We start from the raw sequence: 6,000 nt of genomic DNA, 5'->3' as shown, positions 1-6,000 counted from the left end.
GCCTACATTTGGTTTTGGTCTCATTAATAAGAGAGGGGAAAGAGTTTATTTCTGGCAGATGCTTTAAAGTGGGGGCGGGGTTAGAAAGGCTTCATCTCCATCCAGCTCAAAATGAGGAAGATGATGATGGCAAAATGGCTTAGGGTTCTGAAATGAGTTTAAGAGGTGAGAGTGAGTTCCATGTCAAAGCACTCGGGAGGGTAGAAGTGAGGTCATACCAAGATGTCTCTTTTTTTTAGCCACCATATGTGTCGAAGAGTGGGCTCTTTCAGCTTCCACATGTCATTACTGACTTAATAGCTATTATGTGCAATATCCTCTTAATGAACTTCTACTGGGACAAATGATAAATAAATAATCTCCTTTTCTATGGGAAAGCTAGGACCCATTTGCCCCCAAAATAATTTTTCTCTTCTTTAAGGTAGTAAGACCTAAGTAAGTCTTTCAAAATCTCCCCTTTTTTGATGACTATCTCTAGAAGTGAAATGTTAGGAAGGCGGAGTAACTAGGTGAAGTCATAACCAGCCCAGTGCCATCTATGCATAGAATGTGCAGTTGATCTTGGCAATAGGAAGCCACTTGCTAACCTACTATTCCCTGGGAAGTGAGGAAGGAAGAAGTGACTATGACGGATGGTCTAAGGGAACAGCTGTCATTATTTTGGTTCAGTTTACAGCAATTCTTGCCTTTCTATAGATGAGAATAGGCAGATGCGAAGGACATTAAACCTAAGAGCTGGAGAGGAGGCCCACAAGAATTTAAACTCCTCTCTAAGGAGGAGAGAGTAGCCTGTGCTGATTAAGGGTTTGGAGTCATAGACCAAGGTTCAAATCCTACTTCTGTCACTTGCTGGCTGAATGACCTTAGATAAATTACCTTACCTCTTTATTGTGTAAATTTCCTCATCTGTAAAATGGAATAATGATAATATTCACCTTCTAGGGTTGTTGTGAAGATTGATATACGTGCCAGGTGCAGAATAAGGGTTTAGTAAGTGTCAAATAATTATTGGAAAATAAATGAAGTAAAGAGGATTTGTTAATAAACAAGACTCTCCCAACTAATCCCACCTCCAATTATGACTTGGGAGCTCAGTGTATCATCCTTCACACTGGACCAACTCACATGCCATCTGCTTGCTTGCTTGCTCTAATAATCCAAGACTAATGTCCCCTAAAAAGACAAAAAGAAAAAGAAACGATACCTTGCTGAAGGCAGAGTGTATAGAGAGCAAGTAGAGAAATTTAGAGAATACAAATTTACTCTGTGTTAAGGTCCTTCTGAAACACTCTGAACATCGTTTGCATTTCTCACAAGTATCACCTAATTTTAAATTTCCATTACTGTAATGTAAAAAGCTCCCACGGAGATCTATATCCTGGATATTTCAGGTGTGATAGTGTGCATAGATTGTGAAAACTTTCCTTGGCTTTGGACACTAAAGTGAGTGTATTAGATAAGTATAAAAAAGTGGCAAGAAGTTTTGCCTAGAACTCCCAGTTCTGACGGCCAAATGATAAAACAAATCAGATGAGTGCATTGAATTGTCCCTGGTACCATTTTATCTCTTGGGTCATATAATACATAATTAAACAAAAAAGTTATCTGTTGTTTAGAATAAGGCTAGAAAGGAAATTTGCTTTACCAAACTGATGAAGAAGAGCCTCTCACCTAGAGAGCTGGTTCTCCTCTTTTGCCCCCTTCACACAGTACAGCTGACCCTTGGACAATGCTGGGGTTAAGGATGCCAACTCCCTGCACAGTCGAAAATCCACATATAAATTTTGATTCCCCAAAAACTTAACTAACAGACGACTGCTGTTGACCAGAAGTCTCAACATATAACATAAGGTCGTTTAACATATTTTTGCATGTTATATGTATTATATTTTGTATTTTTACAATAAAGTGAGAGATATGAAAATGTTAAGAAAAGCATACAGAAAACACATTTACGGTACTGTACGCATTTATTGAAAAAAATCCATGTATAAGTGGACTCACGCAGTTCAAACCGGTGTTGTTCAAGGGTCAGTTGTAGTTGCATTTTCAGTATTCATTGTTAAAAGATACATAAGAACAAAGTGATAGTATAAATTTAGAAAAACTTTTAAATGAATTTGTAGTTTATTAATTAATGACACACATATAATTGGACAGAGTACATTTCTGTGCCAGTCATTTTATTATTCAGTCTACAGAAAGTGTTTGATGCACATAAAGCATCTCTGACCTCTTGCAGTAACTCGGTGTCCCGGAGGGGGTATTCAGCCACCAACTGGGACCCCCTGACTTAGAGGTGAAACACGATGTGAAAACAGGAAGGGATGCTCAACACATCCTTAAACTGTTTCCTGTAATTTAAGCAAGGTGAGATAAAACTGCTTTCCACTAAACATCTGAGCACATGAAGTTAGTCTCATCTTGAAATTAGTTTCATTTCTAGGTATGTGCTTGGAAATCCCACCCATGTTACAGTTTTCCAGCTCTCTACAAAACAAGAAGTATTGCCAATAAAATATTTATTGAATGATAATGATCTTGCTTATAACCTCTGTGGTGTCTATCCCTTTAATTAACCACATTCATTGTGTTGTCTTTGTGATATTTTGATAGTTTCCAGATGCAGGTATACCTTATATGAATAGAAAGGGGAAAAAAAAAAAAAAACAAAGTAAGTCAAAATAGAACCAGAACTGTAGCTACCACATGTGTTTTAAATATATTACCCATACAATTAAGAATACAGTATTATAAACCAGCTCTATAAATCTTATAATAAAAACAGTAACACACCAACTCTTCTTAGCCGCAAAGAGGCCCTTAATAACACTATCGAGGCCATGATGATGTGGCTTTGAGATTGGCTAATAGTCCGTAGGAAGAATGTTAACCCGCTGAAATAAATCCTAACACACCCCCTTCTTTGTATCTAAAGTGAAGGGGAAAATATCTTCTTGCAAGGCAGAAGCAGCTCAGCATGTGCCTCACTTCAGTATTCCTGGATATCCTTCGGATTTTTACTACCATTTAAAAGTGCTAAGAAAATTTAATTTTCAGACAGGGCTTCAGGCACTGTTCTGTACGGAGCACAGTTGAGAACTTTTGCTTTCAGCTTCAGACCTCAACAGATCAGGAGCGTGAGGAAAGGTCTGTGTTGATGTGAAGAGAGTTTGTAAATTATAAGGCGCTAGTCTATGCAAATGTCAGCAATTAAAATGACTGATTATGTTTCTCCCTCTCCTTGACTCAACTGTTAGGAAAAAATAACTTTCTGAAACTTCCAGCAAGAAGGTATTTCACCATTACAAAGAGATTTTTTTTCCTGGGGTGGGGGGAAAAAGAAGTGATAAATTTTTCTTTTATATAGACAAACGAAGTCTTATTTTGGAAATTTTTGAAGATACACAAAAGTGGAGATAATAGTATAATGAACTCTCACATACCATACCTACCACCTCCTAGCTTCACTGCATGGCATTGTATTTCATTTATAGTCTTCGTTTCCTCCCCTCCCCCACCAAAAATGCTGGATTATTTTAATACCAGACATCACATGTATTCAGTGCAAATATTTCACTATAAACATCCAAGAGAACTCCTTATTTATTTATTTATTTTAATTAAAGTTCATTGGGGTGACAATTGTTAGTAAAGTTACATAAGTTTCAGATGTACAATTCTGTAATACATCATCTACATATCGCATTGTGTGAGGACTCCTTTTTTAAAAAATAGTATAATCACAAATCCACTCAAACTAGTAACAATAACTCCTTAATATTCTCTAATATGTAGTCAGTGTTCAAATTTTCCCCAAATGTCCCTTATTTATTTTTTATCAAATATATCTTCACCTTTTAAGGATAGTGGCTGTTTTTAAGGAACTCACATAGCTGAAATGTCCTTGCAGTTCCTCTTAGAAATATTAAGTAAGTGCTTAGTCATGGGGCATTTTATCACAGATTTAACAATCACTCTAGGCCTTTATTAAGATGGGCCCACACACTGAATAACAGGAGAAACAGACTCGGCTGAGGCTATTTCTCACTATCTCTTACTGTAAGGCAGCACTTTACAATGCAAAGAGTTGGGAGTCAGGAAACCTTGATGCTAATCTTAATTCGGTCCTTACATAACTGTGTAACCTTAAGCAGATCCATTTTCTTCTCTGTCTCAATTTCTAGGCCTGAAAAATGAGTGGGTTAGCCTATGTAATCTCTAAATTTCCTCCTGACTCTTAAGATTCAACATGTGTGATGTTATGTTCAGTTGTTTCAAATATTATATCTACATGATCTTATTTGTAAAGATGAGAACGTATCTATTATAGAAGAGAGCAAGGTATCTGAAATCCTAAAATGTGTTAAATCCTGACTCTAATTCTCCTGGGTAAGTCGTTAACATTTCTAAGCCTCAATGTCATACTATATTACAATTATTTATCTTACTTATCTATCTCGCCTAACAGACGTAACTTCTACAGAGGGGTATTTTCTCATATTTATCTATCATCAAAGTCTCGTGTCCTGCCTGGAACCTGGTAGGTACTTTGACACACACTTACAAGGTCGGACAATTAAGTTCTCAAACTCATCCTAGAAAAAGTGCTACATACCTCATTGCTGAATATCACTACGGTCACCTTCAAAGTAATCCCCTTGGAAAGCTATGCATTGATGCTAGTGCCTAGTTCACGCTTCAAAGAAATTTTGGAACTCTTTTTCTGGAATGGCCATCAGAGCCATATTACTACCCTTGATGTCCTGAATGTCACCAAAATGTCTTCCTTTCGATATTTCCTTTATATTTGAGTAAAGAAAGAAGTCTTTGGGGGCCAGATCAGGTGAGTAGGGAGAGTGTTCCAATGCAGTTATTTGATTGTGGCTAAAAACTCCCTCACAGACAGTGCAGTGTGAGCCAGCGCATTTTTGTGGTGCAAGAGCCATGAATTGTTAGCGAAAAGTTCAGGTCGTCTAATTTTTTCACGCAGCCTTTTCAGCACTTCCAAACAGTAATCTTGGTTAACTGTTTGTCCAGTTGGTACAAATTCATAATGAATAACCCCTCTGGTATCAAAAAAGGTTAGCAACATCGTTGCAACAAGTTTGCGAACTTAATTGTCAGACCTCATATATAAACAAATGGATGGGTATGCAAGCTGAGGGTCAGAATGATTGTTCCATCTACTTTATAAGATTATTATATGCTGAAATGAGCTCATATCTGAAAATGCATCTTTTATATTAAAAACATTAAATGTTATTATTTGTTTGAAACATTCCAAGTAGAATATTGTATTCACTCATAAAAATCTGATCTTGCCTCTAACCTTTGCTAAGGGATGAATAACATGCATTTTTTTCTTTCCTGTGCTAAATTTCATCCTATTTGGGAATTTTTATATGCTTCTTTCTCTTTGTTTCTAATTAACATTATACTTCTATGCACTCACTCTTTTTTTCTTTTCATAGCAATCTTTTAGGGGGATTTTTTGGAGTAACTGGTTGATAGCTTAATGCCAGTTTTATTTAAATAAGGCGTTTTTATTAACTTCTACAAATCAAACTAATGCAGGAGGTAGTGTAACAGCAACTGTATATATCAGATACATGAATTTTCTGATGATTTGTATGTTCACTGGAACTAGTTCCCTAAAGATGATCCAGATTCAGTTTCTATTGTAGCCAAATATGAACAGTTCTTTCTGCCTTTGGATAGTTCCCCAAATGAGCTCTCTTTTTTTGTAATGACATTAATCTAGTTTATCATTTAATGACTCCTGGTTATACTCAAGTACAATTTGAAAGGTGAACATTTCCCTTAACTGTGTTCAAATCTGGCACAAGCCCTACAGCAGCATTTCCTGAAAGGAATACCAGTCCTAAGCAATGGTGCTCACAAAAACTGGTGACTGGACAAATACATTTAGGAAAGTTTGCATATTACAACCTCTTGTCGGTGATTCACAAACACCTCAGCACACAGAAGATTCGGAAA

This window comes from Rhinolophus sinicus, linkage group LG06 (assembly GCF_036562045.2).
Source record: "Rhinolophus sinicus isolate RSC01 linkage group LG06, ASM3656204v1, whole genome shotgun sequence".
Lineage (NCBI taxonomy): Eukaryota > Metazoa > Chordata > Mammalia > Chiroptera > Rhinolophidae > Rhinolophus > Rhinolophus sinicus.
The sequence above is the reverse complement of the archived record's forward strand: the minus strand, read 5'-3'. Positions refer to the sequence as shown.